This window comes from Cervus elaphus, chromosome 18 (genome assembly GCF_910594005.1).
Source record: "Cervus elaphus chromosome 18, mCerEla1.1, whole genome shotgun sequence".
Taxonomy (NCBI): domain Eukaryota; kingdom Metazoa; phylum Chordata; class Mammalia; order Artiodactyla; family Cervidae; genus Cervus; species Cervus elaphus.
This window is the reverse complement of record NC_057832.1, coordinates 59,778,664-59,795,078: the sequence shown is the minus strand read 5'-3', so window position 1 is coordinate 59,795,078 and position 16,415 is coordinate 59,778,664. Positions and strand designations below refer to the sequence as shown.

The 16,415-nt window shown below is 35.8% G+C and overlaps 1 protein-coding gene across 5 annotated transcripts in view; it reads left to right on the top strand.

The window, feature by feature from the left end:
* ST7 (suppression of tumorigenicity 7) overlaps window positions 1-16,415 on the top strand; it is a 255,042-nt gene that overhangs the window by 23,369 nt on the left and 215,258 nt on the right. The gene's annotated exons all lie outside the window — the stretch shown is intronic.

Here is a 16,415-nt window from a genome sequence, read left to right as displayed (position 1 = left end):
AAAAATACTACTAAATATCAGATTGCTTGGAGAGATTATCCATGTAGCCATCCCACTCGGCACCAAATGAAATGAGGACAGCTATTTTGAGTGAAACCAGGAGCAGGTTTGGGGGGAAGACTCGTTTGGGGTGTGTTAACTTGGAAATATTCAGACATTCAAATGGGAGATATAAGGTAGGGAGTTGGATATTTGAGTCTGAAGATAGAGATTTGGATACAGTTTATAGGTAGTATTTAAAGCCATGACGTTAGATAAGATTGTTGACAGAGTGAGTATAGAGAAGAGAAAAAGCTCTAGACTGATTCCTGGAGCTTTTCAATTCTCAGAGATTGGAACGAAAATGAGGAACCAGCAAAGGTGATCAAGAAGAATGTTTAAGGTCTTCTCTTGCAGCTGGGCCTTTTACTGAGAATTCATGTGCATGTTTTCATCCACCGAGCCCTTTAAAATAGTCCATATTCCCTCATCTCTAACCTCTTAGCCACCAATGTTTAGTATTACTCCTTTCAAGTCCTTGATCATCCAGCAGGACATTAGCCAGTGTCCAGAAATTTGTGTAAATTCTGAGCCTCAGCCTTCTCTTCTTACAGATGTGTCATTTGAAGTTCTGCCTGCCCAAAGCATCTCTCTTCTTCCTTATCCTCAGTCACTCCAGAGAAGGACTGTAAACTGTGAATGAGTGCTAGTGGGTTATGTGGAGCCATCTAAATAGGCTTAGTGTTTTTTGTCTGTATGCATCTTAGTGGTTCTGGGGAAGGAAACCATGGGCAGAAGTGCCTCACTGGGACCATGCATTCTCCTCAGACCTTTGGGCTTGCTGTAGCATCACTGGCCTGGCTGTTCAAGACTGTAGCAAGAAAACTGCTCCAACTTGGATTTTCTATGCTTCGTCTCATATTCTTGTTCCTGAAAACTGGCCCCTGCTTTGGTTCTTGACTCTACACCACCCTCTTGAATTTTGTATGTATTATTTCCCATAACATTGCTCTTGGCACTCAATTCTGCAGATTCATTACTGACCTTACTCGTTACTCAGACAGACCTCACAGGAAGCCTGTCACCCAGGGGTTTCTCTTGTTCCCACATCTGGAGTCAGTTTCTATCTAGTATTGGGACTCGCCCATCATGACCACACTCCTCTTTTCTTATTTTCCAAAATTCCAGAGCTAGTCCTGTTACTAAACATTATCCCTTTGCTGCTTTAGGAGTATTGGCTATTTAGCCCTTGTTCTGACCTTAAAAATTCAAAGTGCTGGAGGCATTTTTATAATTCTTTAAAAGGATTCATAAGTACTTTCCTAAATCAGCTCATTTCTTAACTTCATTGGTTGCTTTGATAAATCTAATAGAGTGTTTATTTGGGTATATTTGGGGTGATGTTGGTGGGAAGATTAGATTGCAAGTTTGCCCACTTGAGTAAAATTGAGTATTTATTGATATTTTAAAAAATAATACTGAAGAATATTTTCTCTTCTAGTTTCATTAAATTGGTTCGTTTGAGGCCCATATTTTAGCTATTCACAGAAATTAATTTTTTACTATGTTTTTTTCTCAGTCTTTCAGCATATTTCCATGTACAGATTTCATGGTTTATTTTAATTTTTTTTGTAAAGCAACTTGATCCCTCTGGACAAATGTATTTGTTCTAATACTATTATCAGTGCTAGAGGGCAGTCTTTAAAAAATGATTTTCCATTTTTGTCCTTTGTTGGTTAAAGTATTTGTGGTATACTTTATAGATGACAATTTTTTCCTCTCTACACGGTTAGAATCCGATGACCACTTTACTCACTAGCCTCAGTTATTTGAGCAGCTGCGATCACAGAGATCCCCGAAACCAAGAAATGAGGAAATTTGTTTTTATTGCCTCTGTTTCTTCCGTTTATCTTTTAGAAAGAGGTGATTTTGTTGTTTTTGTCACTGTTTTTTTCCTGTTAGAAATTTTCTCTTCACATATCTGGTAATATGTGGCTGATAGAAAGCTGTGTGTGTGTGTGTGTGTGTGTTTGTGTGTGTGTGATGTTTTCAGGAGTGGGGAAATTGGTGATTGTTTAATGTTGACTTCACTGTAAAAGTCAATCAGTAAGTGAAATGAGTAATTTCTCCTTTTACTTTCTTTTATCTGCATTTTGGACAGCTTTCTTTCTGGTCTGGGTTTTTGACTTTGACTTTTATTTAGCATGCTAGCAGTGTTTGTGCTTAAGAACCTCTTTTTTCTGAGGAGTCAGACTTGTTTTGTCCTGTTGTGTTCACATATGGGGAAACAGCCTTTTAAAAAAATTACAATTATCTAGGTTGTTATAATTGCACTAAAATAAGGAAGGAAGGTAGAAAATAGGTGGGTAGTTTTCTCTATGTCGCATAAACTACAGTTTATAAGCACAGGCTGAACTATGTGTTCTAGCTACAGTCCCTTAGATAGCTGCATGGTTCACACCCTCACTTTTTGAAGTTTCTATTCAAATATCACCGTTTCAGTTCAGTCTTCCTAGACCCTTGAAAATGGTAAATCTCTTACTTTACCTTTCTACATACCCATTCTACTTTCTGCCTCTATGAATTTGACTACTTGAAGCACCTAATATAAAGGGAATCATACAATATTTGTTCCTTTGTGACTGGTTTATTTCACTTAGCATAATGTCTTCAAGGTTCTAAATTTTTCTTTTGAAGCAAACAGATATGAGGATGTTCAGCAATCCCACTCCTGGGCATATATCCAGAAAAGATGAAAACTCTAGCTTGAAATATACATGCACCCCAATGTTTATAACAGCACTATTTGCAATAGCCAAGATACAGAAGCAACTCAGGTGTCCATCAACAGATGAATAGATAAAGAATATGTGGTATGTGTATATGTATATACACACACAATGGACTGTTACTCAGCCATAAAAAGGGTGAAATACTGTCATTTGCAACAACACAGGTAGAACTCGAGAATATTATATTAAGTGAGATAAGTCACATAGAGAAAGACTACTATGATATCACTTATATGTGGAATCTAAAAAACTAATACACATGAACTTATTTACAAAACAGAAACAGACTCACAGCCATAGAAAACAAGTTTATGGTTACCAAAGGGGAAAGGAAGGGAGGGATAAATTAGGAGTGTGGGATTAGCAGATACATACTACTATATATAAAATAGATAAAGAACAAGGATTTACTATATAGCATGGGAAACTGTATTCAGTCTGTAATAAACTATAATGGAAAAGAATGTGAAAAAGAATATATATAACTGAATCATTTTGCTATACACCTGAAACTAATAATATACATAGTTGAAGCTAATATTATATTAGTTTCAACTATACTTCAGTTGAAAAACGGAGGATGTTTTGCACTTGATTAATATACTTAACTTTCTAGAATTTAAATACTTCTTTCCAAAAGTATGAAAGAAGCTTAAAGATACAATTATTTGCCAAAAAATATAATGTCTAATTGATCAATGATTTTTGTAAATAATAAATAATAGAATCATTGACTAAAGGAAATAACTATAATGAAGATATTCTGATATTTATATTAGAATTTCCTAAATGAGAAGATATATTTACCTCCAAACAAAGAGAAACCGGTGGACACAGTGTTTTTAGATTAAGAGAAAATCCTCGGTGATATTTTTATATCAAAGACTATTAAACAAATTCATTAAGGCACTAGAAGGAGTACTTTGACATGAAGGAGATCTGACTTCGTGACCACCATAAAAAAGAAATAAATATATAGTTCTTGAGCATGAAGTGCTAATAATAATTCTGTAGAGAAATTGATGCTGGAAATATATGTGATATCTTTTCTCCTTTTAGATAAATAATTGGAGATAGCATAATGTACTGGTCATCTTCTGTTTTCTCCTTCACATTCACTTTTTTACCCTCACCTTCTATCCTAGGAGGTGACTAATATAGACTTTTATAGTGAGATGTCTGGTTTCCGGTTGGGTTTAGTCAATGGGAAGAAGCCTGGTAGGGAACTGGAGGACCTAGGGAGAGTGAGTTATCTGGCTGTGTCCATCTGTAAAAGCCGCATTACCTCTATATGAATTTCACTGTCTATATGGTTTTCGCTTTCCTGGTTTTGGTAATTTCTTCTTGGCTCTTTCCATCTTGGGGATGGTAATGGTTCTAGGGAATGGCACTATTCCTTATGATAATTCGACGCCCTTTCCACATCACTGTAAATAGTTCTTCTATTAATCTCTGCCTAAAGTATTCTGATCTTGGTGTGGTATCTTCTTCCTGCCACGGCCCTGCCTAATATACATAATGAAATTTAGTGGGTAGTTGGAAGAGAGGAAAGAACCACCATCCCAGGAGATCTGGATATTAGCCCTGGTCCTGAGTTGACTTGTGAGAAACTATAATCTCTTTTGGGCTTGCCTGGTGGCTAAGATGGTAAAGAATCTGCCTGCAATGTGGGAGCCCTGTGTTCAATCCCTGGGTCAGGAAGATCCCCTGGAGAAGGGAATGGCAACCCACTCCAATATTCTTGCCTGGAGAATTCCATCGACAGAGGAGCCTGGCAGGCTATAGTCCATGGGGTCGCAAAGAGCTGGACATGAAAAAAAAGAAAAAAAAAAAAAAGAGTTGGACATGACTGAGTGACTACACCACTACTACTACTGTAATCTCTTTTACCTTTGACAGGTTAGGAGTAGTAATGTGCTTTGCAGGTTTGTCATGACTTTCCTTCCAAGGAGCAAGTATCTTTTAATTTCATGTCTGCAGTCACCACCTTCAGTGATTTTGGAGCCCAAGAAAATAAAATCTATCAGTGCTTCCACTTTTTCCCCTTCTATTTGCCGTGAAGTGGTGGGACCAGATGCCATGCTCTTGGTGTTGAGTTTCAAGCCAGCCTTTTCATTCTCCTCTTTCACCCTCAGCAAGAGGCTCTTTTTCCTCTTCACTTTTACCTCAGTTTGCCAAGCAATCTGCTGCGTAAAGTCTCAGAGCCTGTCAGTTTGTAGAGGATCAGGGATGGAAATCAGGCATGCCGGTGCTGCACTGCCTTCCAAATTACTTTGAAATGCCCCCTCTTCCACCTTTTAGTGGTGGACGTATTAATAAACTTCAGTACACCAGAAGTTTTGGGAAACTTATTTATACAGAATTACAACAGAGTTACTTCTCTAGTCTTAGAGTTTCCAATAGTGGAGAGGTAGAAAAATACATTTACAGTCTTACCACATGCTCTTTCAGGAATTTGCATACTAAACATTTTATATAGTTGTAGTGTATCCTCCCAGGCCCCTCCTTGGACTTAATTCCAAGTGTGGTAAGCGTGCAAACTACAAATCCTGTGAGCAAGAGCACCCAGGGACAGATAAAAGAGAAGATGAACCACCTCTGAATTTGGGAGGGAAAAATAGGAGCAAATCTATGCCTCTGTGGCTCCAAAGGGCTACACAGAGCCTTGTGGAGGGCATACTAGCCACCAGACAGTTGTGTTAATAAAACACAATTGTGACCTTTAGTAGATGATGATTTGGAAAAGAAAGATTAGATGCTTTCCTAGTATTATTCCACTGGTTAATGTCATCTCGTAGAACTGTTTGTGAATATTTTAAGAAAGCTGAACCATTCTGTAGCTACTAATCAACTTGGTCTAATATTGAAGTTTCTGTTTTTGATGTTGCCCATGTCTAGAATTTTGTTCCAAAAGCTTAACTGTTAAAAAGAGTTTGGATTTGAAGTATGATTACAGAAGTGTTTTCTATCACTGCCACTGAAGAATTCTATGCATTTGCTGTGAATTCCCTTCAGAATGGCAGTGAGATACCCTGTCATATGCGTAGGAAGCTTCAGAGCAGTGCTTCTCAATAGAACTTTCTGTGACAGTGGAGATGATCTAAAATAAAGCATCTGTTGAACATATGTGAACATATGAGGAACTGAATTTCTAATTTAAATTTAAATAGCCATAGTTAGCTAGTGGCTACCATATTGGATAGGAAGGCCTCAGAGGTAACTTTAATATTAGTATTTTTATAAGTGACCAAGAAACAAAGTGACCTTTGGGACTTTTTCAAGCTGCATGTTAAACATTCCTTCAGGGCTTAGTTCTATATCCAATATCATTTTCATTTGTATCTCCATTTAGTTCTGTAGCCTATCAAAATAATAAAGCTATTAAGAAAAGCTTATTCTGAGCTTTGTGCAACTTCAAATTGAAGATGGTAGGGAAATGCAGTGTTAGGGTTGGGAGGGCAGTGCTGTCCCAGAGCAGCCGTGTAGAAATGTGTGTGTGTGCTCTGCGTTGTCGCAGAGACTGGTTGTGGCTGGCTTTTAACGCCTGGGGGCCAGGGATGTTAACTGTAGTGTCATCCTGCTTAAAATACCCATAGTGCCCTCACTGAGAAGTACTGTTGGATCTTTTTGATGGTAAGAGTTATATTACAATTGAGAAATCCTAGTGTCCAAAGGCTTATCTCTTCTCTGAAAAAACTCAGACAATTTTTCTCTGAAAAATTTGGAAGACATTCTCTAAAGCTTCTGGCTATGAGGTTTTTTTCTGTTCTGTAGCCTATGGTGTTGTGACTCTAGGAGTTCTTTTCAGCACCAACCAATTAATAGAACACTTAGATGTTGATGTTGGAAAACACTGAAGAGCCTTTTTGTCACTTGCTTAGCGCAGAAGCTGTGAAACTGGAACCTTATCCAGTGTGCGTAAAAATCCACAGGGCAGATTGAAAAAAATGTTCTGCTGCAAATGAACGGAAGCAACAGGAGGTCTAGTCATTGTCAGCTGAGTCCTCACCCAAACAGGCGCACCTCACTCTGCTTTAAAGGACCTGTCAGCCAAACTACTTGTAGTATTATGTGGAGACATCCATATATTTATAGAATATATTTCCAGATTTAAAGGCCACTTTCTTCTTGTAAGAACAAAGTAGAAAACTTCCAATGCTAAGTGCAGTTAAATGGTTTTACTGCTGTTTTCTGTTATGGTCCCTGGAGCTCAGGTGTCTGTTTTCCTGGGAAGGAACCTTTCACTTGATAAATGAGCTGGAAAGAGAGGCTTTTATATCAGTGTAGTTACGGAAAGGACTGCTGCTGCTGCTGCTGCTGTCGCTTCAGTCGTGTCCGACTCTGTGCGACCCCACAGACGGCAGCCCACCAGGCTCCCCCGTCCCTGGGATTCTCCAGGCAAGGACACTGGAGTGGGTTGCCATTTCCTTCTCCAACAGAAAGGACTAGTGGTTGGTAAAGGTGATAAAATTGCAGGGATCAGGAAGTGATGCTTTCAGAAGCAATCCATGTAGGCTTGTTAACAGAGCCTACAAACCTTCAAGATTGTTTCTGGGCCAAGCTTGGGAAAAGGTGTGTCATGTAGAACTGTCATAATAGCCAGAGACCATTTCTGATACATTCTTGTTTCTTGTGTTGCAGTGCTTTTTTCCCCCATTTCTTGTAACTATGGGTGGTAGATTCATCAGTTTTGGGGGTATATTGACTTTTCCTTATTTTCCCCTCAGTGCCATAGAAATGGCAGAATCCTTGTCTTATTCTAGCAGAACATAATCTGATTTAATCTTGCTTAAAGGCAAAATATAATTAAAAACATATGGAAACCTGAAAAGATGTCATGTTTAATAAACATACTTTCTTAAATATTGAAGTTTCACTAAGTAATTTTTGCTGAAGATCAATCAAGAAAGAATATTTTGGGGAGGAGATTTCAAATTTCTAATGCAATATTGTTGTTTTTATACAATATTTGGTTATGCTTATAAGCTTCTTAATTACCTTCAGTTGATAACATTATTAATGCAGCCTATTTCAAATTGATTTAGGTACATAGAATTTCTGCTAGTTCCCTAAGGGCTGCAGTGTGTGTGTGTGTGTGTGTTAAAGGTAGAATCCCTTCAATGAAAAAATTAAGCAAATCAATAATAACAAAATCTTACTCTTTTTTCTACAGTGACAGATTAATTTACTGAATTAGTTTTTTAAGTTTTTTAAGCACTACTGAATTAGTGCTTTTAAAAATGTTTCTTTGGAAGGAGTTCTAAATGGGTTGTCTATCACTCATAAATTGCTGCTATATTGATCGTGACACATGGAGAGTGTCTTTGCAGGGTGACTACAGTCTTTAGAGACCTCACTTTGATTTTCAGTGGTTTCTGCAAATTTAAGGTGAGGGTCTCTCAAAATGATATACATCATTATATATTTGTCTAATTTTTAAAGTGAGAAAACTGACTTTTATGGTATCCTATTTTAAATTCTGTTTAGGTTCTTTGTTCTCAAAGTTTCTTAACATTCATGTGGATGAGTGTTGAATAGTATGCATCATGTCTCTTTGACAGAATAACTTGATTTGGGTGGAAAATGGTTATATTGGATATATAGTAAGAAAATTATTAAATTGAGGGAAAAACCCAGTGTCCTGAAAACAATCTCTTGGACAGTGATAATCAGAGATCTAGGGAGACAGTTAAAGGATTCTTTGACCTTGTTTTTGTATTATCCATTTGGCTCAGAATTTTACCATTTTGTCATGTTGCCCATGTTCCCTGAAGAGAAATGATGAAATATTCAACTTGTTGAATCTCTTAATTCAGAAATATGTTGAAAAGAAATGAACAGTGTATAGAAATTTTTAAAAGCTCTGGTAAGATTTAGAGCTTTTTTTGTTTGTTTGTTTTGTTTTTATTTTTTTTTAATACCACCAACACAAGAAACCTTTTAATTAACTTGTCTTCCAATTTTAGTGTTAAGAGGCTTTAAAGAAAATGATTTAGAGCTTTTGATTGGCCCTTTTTTATGCCCTTTAAAAGAGTCCATTATAATTTTATAGCAAGATGGAGACAATGATTGTGATAATGTAATATATGACAGTTTCCATCATAGTATTTCAATGTCTGTGAACTAAAGAACTCAATAAATGTAAGTTGTTGTCTTGTTTTTTCTTTCTTTTATTGAAATGTAAAGCAGTCATTTTTTTGGACAATATTATATAATTTCTAAAGTTATATTTTTTGTCACAATTCAAACAAATACATTTTGTATTCTGCCAAAAAAGGGAAAAAAGCCTCAGTCCTCAGACATTAACTCCAAATTCAAAAGCAGCATGCCTCCTACGTACTTCCCCCTAATTCTTTGAGTGGATTTGGAGGACTGTGTAACCAAGTCCTGCTCTGTGCTCAGGGAGAAAAATGTAGAAGTTATAATTGCACTGTCCCCCAAATGACCTCAATAATCTATTTATCTTTAAGAAATCTGTCTTTGAATATGCATTGATTCTAGTTGATGAGTATCTGAAAATAGGCTTTTGATTATAGAAATAAAACATTTTTCTTTTTTATGCATTTTAGAATGCTTATGTTTATGTCTGGTATTAAGAACTGTCTATGAGCCTTTATTTTTATCTTGCAATGTTTTAGCAATAAATGCTTTACAGAACTTAAAAAGAGTACTTAATTTTTAAAAAAGTGTAAGTTAGTATAAATAGTTAAAAATATGACATTTTTCATGGACTATTTTGAATAGATTGACAAAATAGCCTCAAATGTCTCCCATTTTGTTTGATCACTATTATTCATTATGATGGCAGATTTTTTATGTTAGTAATTCATATTATATGAATATAAAATGTAATATTATTTTAACATTGTACAGAGTGGAAAATCTAAAATCTGTTGATTCTAAGTCTAGTCTTGGTTTTCAATCTACTTCACCTTTAGTTATCTCCTGTGGGGATGAATCACACATAGTCCTTGTTTTTCCTCTTTGTCTCTGCATTGGTTGTTATCATTAATATAAAAACATTTCCAGTTTTCATGATTAGTTATGTATATCAAACTTTTATAAAATGCTATAGAACATTACTGATGATCCCATAAGATTCAGTTCCTTCTTTGCGTATTATACTTCCTGCCTAAGTGCTGATGGGCTGTGGAAGCAATGACTAATATGAAGCACTGTTTTAAGATACGGTATGCTGAATTCCCAGACATAAATTTAAAAATAAATTATATTCGTGAAAAGTATGTAAGGCATGTTTCTGCTAAAAAAAGGTCCTGGGAAAAAAATCTGAGTTGAATCAAGGAGGTGGAGTACCAAGAATGATTCAAAGGACAGATATATATATATTTTAATCTTTAAGGCATTTAACATAGTCAAAAAGCTGATATATGAACAAATACGTAGATCATAAATAGAAATGTTTCAGACATGTTTCCCCGGAGAAGGCAATGGCAGCCCACTCCAGTACTCTTGCCTGGAAAATCCCACGGACAGAGGAGCCTGGAAGGCTGCGGTCCATGGGGTCACTAAGAGTCGGCCACGACTGAGCGACTTACCAGCAGCAGCAGCAGACATGTTTCCCCGGTGGCACTAGTGGTAAAGAACTCGTCTGCCAATGTAGGAGATGTAAGAGATGCAGATTTGATCCCTGGGTCCAGAAGATCCCCTGGAGGAGAGGGGACTCCAGTACTCGTGCCTAGAAAATCCCCATGGACAGAGGAGCCTGATGGACTACAGTACATAGGGTCGCAAACAGTCGGACACGACTAAAGCCACTTAGCATGCAAACACACACAATTAATTTAATTAATAATAATAAATAAAGGACTTCCTTCGTGGTCCAGTGGTTAAAACTCTGTTCTCCCAATGCAGGGGACACAGATTTGATCCCTACTCAGGTTACTAAGATCCTGCATGCTGCACAGCCTGGCCATTAAAAAAAAGAAAAAAGAAAAAATAATACTAATTGCTGACATTTTACCATTTACAGAATGGTCTCGCATATGAAATATGGGTAATAGATTGCTGAGAGGCTCATACATTTCATATCTGAGAAAACTTGAGGTACATTGTTGCCTAAAGTAGAATTCAAAATTGGATCTTGCTCTTAATTCCAAGTAATTTTTCCAACTCATGTCTTTTTCATAGTTGATTTATAGCAGAGTTGATGCTATTTATAGCAGCATCCAATAAAATAAGGACAGTGCCTTTTTAAAGGACAGTGTCCATATTTGGGCTTCCCTAGTGGCTCAGAGGGTAAAGAATCTGTCTGCAATGCAGGAGACCTGGGTTCAGTCCCTGGGTCGGGAAGATCCCCTGGAGGAGTGCATGGCAACCCACTCCAGTGTTCTTGCCTGTAGAATCCCCATGGACAGAGGAGCCTTGGGTTGTAAAGAGTTGGACATGACTGAGCGACTAAGCACAGCACAGCACAGTCCATATTTTATTGGAAATAGTGAAGTTTTCAAAGGAGGAAAGTTGTTACAAGTCTGTCACCCTTTTCTTTACATCTTTTGAAGTTTCAGTGAACTCTTTTCCTTTCCTATTTTTTTTTCTGTTTTTTTGTAAATACAAAGGGATGTAAATACAAGGGATGTAAATACAAGGGATGCTGCCTTCAGTTGGTAACAGTGTAATATAATTATATATTCTGAATGCTGTGTAAATTTACTGAGATTCAAGGAGATGCTGTCTATTCAGGTTTGTCCACTTATTCACTCAAGTGGACATGAGCATTGCTAGGCACGGGAGTTAAGAGTGAAATTTTTATTCTTTATATGCTGTTTCATTCAAATTTAAAATTTAAACAAATTTTGAATAAATGCCATTTAACGTATTTCCCTCCAAATTTAGTAATACGAATATATTTATTTTCACCAATCCTTTATCATTCTTTTAGTAAGCCATTCTGACTTTGATTATATGTATAGTTTCTGGTGACTGCATTTAATCTTAATGTGTTTCGACTAGATGAATATAGTTCCATGTGCTTATATATATTCTTTTTCAGATTATTTTCCCTTATAGGTTATTACAAAACATTGAATATAGCTCCCTGTGCTATATAATAGATTCTTTTGTTTATTTTATATATGAAAGTATATCTGTTACTCCCGAACTCCTAATTTATCCCTTTCACCCTTTTCCCTTTGGTAAGCATAAGTTTGTTATCTATGTCTGTGAGTCTATGTCTGTTTTGTAAATAAGTTCACTTGTATAATTTTTTAGGACTCCACATACAAGTAATATCATATAATATTTATGTTTTTCTGTCTGACTTCACTCAATCTGATAATCTCTAGGTCCATCCATGTTGCTGCAATGGCATTATTTCATCTCTTTTTATGGCTGAGTAATAGTCATATATAGATAGATAGATAGATAGATAAATAGAGAGATCTCACATCTTATTTATTTATTCATCTGCTGATGGGCATTTAGGTTGCTTCCATGTCTTGGCTATTGTGTATAGTGTATTGTAAACATAGGGGTACATGTATCTTTTCAAATTATAGTTTTCTCCAGATATATGCCCAGACGTGGGATTGCTGGATCATATGGTAACTCTATTTTAAGTTTTTTAAGGAACCTCCGTGTTGTTCTTCATAGTAGCTGCACCAGTTTACATTCCCATCAAGAGTGTAGGAGAGTTCCTTTTTCTCCACACCCTCTCCAGAATTTATTTTTTGTAGACTTTTAATGATGACCATTATGACTGGTATAAGGTGATACATAGTTTTGGTTTGCCTTTCTCTAATAATTGATATTGAGCATCTTTTCATGTGCCAGTTGGCCATCTGTATGTCTTCTTTGGAGAAATGTCTGTTTAGGTCTTCTGCTCATTTTTCATTGGGTTATTTCTTTTGATACTGAGCTATATTAGATGTTTGTAGATTTTAGAAATTAAGCCCTTGTCAGTTGCATCATTTGCATATATTTTCTCCCCTTTAGGTTTTCTTTATTTTGTTGATGATTTCTTGTGCTGTGCAAAAACTTTTAAGTTTAATTAAGCCCCATTCATATATTTTTGCTTTTGTTTCCATAATTCTAGGAGACAGATAAAAAAAATCTTTCTGTGATTTATGTCAAAGAGTGTTCTGCTTATGTTTTCTTCTAGGAGTTTTAGAGTAACCAGTCTTACATTTAGGTCTGTAATTAATTTTGAGTTTATTTTTGTATATGGTATTAAAGAATGTTTTACTTTCATTCTTTTACACATAGCTTTCCAGTTTTCCCAGCACCACTTATTGAAGAGACTGTCTTTTCTCCTTTGTATATTCTTGCCTCCTTTGTCATTTATTAATTGGTCATAAGTGCATGGATTTATATCTAAGCTTTCTATGTGGTTCCATTGATCTATGTGCCTGTTTTGTATGTGTGTATGTGCCCGTACCATACTATTTTGATTGCTGTAGCTTTGAGTATAATCTGGAATCAGAGAGAGTGGTTTCTCCAGCTCTGTTCTTTATCAAGATTATTTTGGTTGTTTGGAGTCTTTTGTGTTTCTATACAAGTTGAAAATTTTTTTGTTCTACTTTGTGAAAAATGCCACTGGTAGTTTGATAAGGATTGCTTTGAATCAATAGATTGCCTTGGGTAGTATGGTCATTTTTTTTTTTTTTTTTTTTTTTATTGTTCAGAGATCTTTTTTTTTTTTTTTAATTTTTTTATTAGTTGGAGGCTAATTACTTCACAACATTTCAGTGGGTTTTGTCATACATTGATATGAATCAGCCATAGATTTACACTTATTCCCCATCCCGATCCCCCCTCCCACCTCCCTCTCCACCCAATTCCTCTGGGTCTTCCCAGTGTACCAGGCCCGAGCACTTGTCTCATGCATCCCACCTGGGCTGGTGATCTGTTTCACCATAGATAGTATACATGCTGTTCTTTTGAAACATCCCACCCTCACCTTCTCCCACAGAGTTCAAAAGTCTGTTCTGTATTTCTGTCTCTTTTTCTGTTTTGCATATAGGGTTATCGTTACCATCTTTCTAAATTCCATATATATGTGTTAGTATGCTGTAATGTTCTTTATCTTTCTGGCTTACTTCACTCTGTATAAGGGGCTCCAGTTTCATCCATCTCATTAGGACTGGTTCAAATGAATATTACTCAGCCGTCAAAAAGAATTCATTTGAACCAGTCCTAATGAGATGGATGAAACTGGTCATTTTAACATAGTGGTTCTCCCAGTACAAGAACATGGTATATCTTTCCATCTGCTTGTGTCATCTTAAGTTTCTTTCCTCAGCATCTTACAGTTTTCTGAGATCTCTTGCCTTCTTGGTTAGGTTTATTTCTAGGTGTATTATTCTTTTTGATGCCATGGTGAATGAGATTGTGCCCTTAAATTCTCTTTCTGATAGACATTAGCAGATTTCTGTGTATTAGTTTTGTATCCTGCAACTTTGCCAAATTCATTGATAAGCTCTAGTAGTTTTCTGGTGGCATCTTTAGGATTTTCTATATGTAGTATCATGCCATATGCAAACAGTGAGTTTTACTTCTTCCTTTCCAATTGGGATTCCATTTATTTCTTTTTCTGATTGTGATGGTTAGGACTTCCAATACTATGTTGAATAAAAGTGCTGAGAATGGGCATCCTTGTCCTGTTCCTGATCTTAGAGGAAATGCTTTCAGCTCTTCACTGTTGAGTGTGTTAGCTGTGGGTTTGTCCTGTATGGCCTTTATTATTTGAGGTATGTTCCCTCTTTGCCCACTTTTTGGAATTTTTAAAGTCATAAATAGATGTTGAATTTTATCAAAAGCTTTTTCTGCCCCTATTTCAGAAGATCATTTGTTTTTTATTCTTCAGTTTGTTAACATGGTGTATCACATTGTTACACCATATCAAATCAATACATTGATTGATTCATGGATATTGAAAAGTCCTTATATCTGTGGGATAAATTCCACTTGATCATGATGTATGATCCTTTTATTGTATTGTTGGATTCAGTTTGCTAGTATATTGTTGAGAATTTTTACCTCTGTGTTCATTAGTGATATTGGCCTGTAATTTTCTTTTATCTTGTAATAACTATAATGGATGAGAATCTGAAAAAGAATATATGTACATTAAAAACCAAATCACTTTGGTGTACACCTGAAGCTCCCACCACATTGTAAATCAACTACAATTAAAAAGAAAAAGACTAATTGGACCTTTAACTGGTAAATTTTTACAGTTTTCAGGCTTTTAGGCTTACTTTACATATAAAAATGAAAATCCTTTTCTTCCCCCTGGGTTGAATGTTTTCCATGGTGAACTCATTCTGCTTTTGCAGCAATGACAAATCATATAAAGTAGAAAGTGAAAATTGTCAGTATTATACTGCCAAAGGAATCCATTGTATGCTTTTTTAAAGTGTCTTAAATTTTATTTTATTTAAAAATTTACTGAAAATTTTAAATTGTGGGAAAATTTACATATGTTAAATTTACCATCTTGATTAGTTTTTAAGTGTGCAGTTCAGTGGTGTTAAATACATTCACATTGTTGTGTAACCAATCTCCAGAACTTTTACTTATCTCACTGAAGTGCTATGTCCATTACAATTCCCCTCTCCCCTCCTACCAGCCACTGCAACGACCCTTCTATTTTCTTTTTCTATGACTTTATCTACTATAGATATCCCATGTAAGTGGAATGATGCAATATTGTGTCTTTTCATGACTAACTTATTTCACTTGTTGTTAGATAATGTCCTCAAGATTCATCCATATTGTAGCATGTGTCAGAATTTCCTTCCTTTTTCTCACTGTATGCTTTTCAAAAAAAAAAACTAAAGTATTGCATATTATTCCTATTTTTTAAGCCTAACAACATATTGCAGGTATCTTCTCAAGAACATCAGTATTTATATACCATTGTGTATGTATCATTTCCATTGCTACCAAGAACAGTGTTCCTGTTCCACAGATGGGGAAAATAAGACCTGGAGGTGAGTGAGTACCTTTCAGTTTACAAGTAGCAATGGCAGGGACTAAAATTCAGTTTTGCTTGGTTCTAGAGGCAGTTGAAGCATGGTTTGTATAGACAAAGGATGTGATTATTGTAGAAAAATGAAGCAGTTTTAAAGACAAATTTCTGTGGTAGCTAAAGGACCTGATGTGTGCTTTTATTAATGGAACTTGGATTTTATAGTTGCAGCAGACACAAATATGTGTCTCTGGAAGCATCTTCCAAGTATTATACTGCATTACATTTTCTCTTAAATCACTTATATCTGTGTTAAGAATGGGTATTTCTAAGGAGGCAGCAACTATGCTAATCAGAAGTGTATTTTCAATGGCCTTTTTAAAAGCCAGAAATAAAAGAGCAGAAAGAAAATTATCTGCTTCTCGTCTGAAGGATAATGAAAAGTGAAAATCGCTGAAACTCTCAGTGAGTTACATCAGATGTCATAATTAATGTACATCAGATATCCTAATTATGTAATTATATAATTACATAATTAATGTAAATAATTAATGTAGCTCTAAAAATTTTAGAGCTAGAAAAGTACCAAAATAATCTAAACCTACTTCTTAATTTCATAAAAATGAGGTGCTGTTGTGAAATAGCTACCCAAAGTAGTTGACTATGCACTTAGTCTTGAAATCTAAGTTTCTTATTTCTCAAGAATTCTCTTTCAG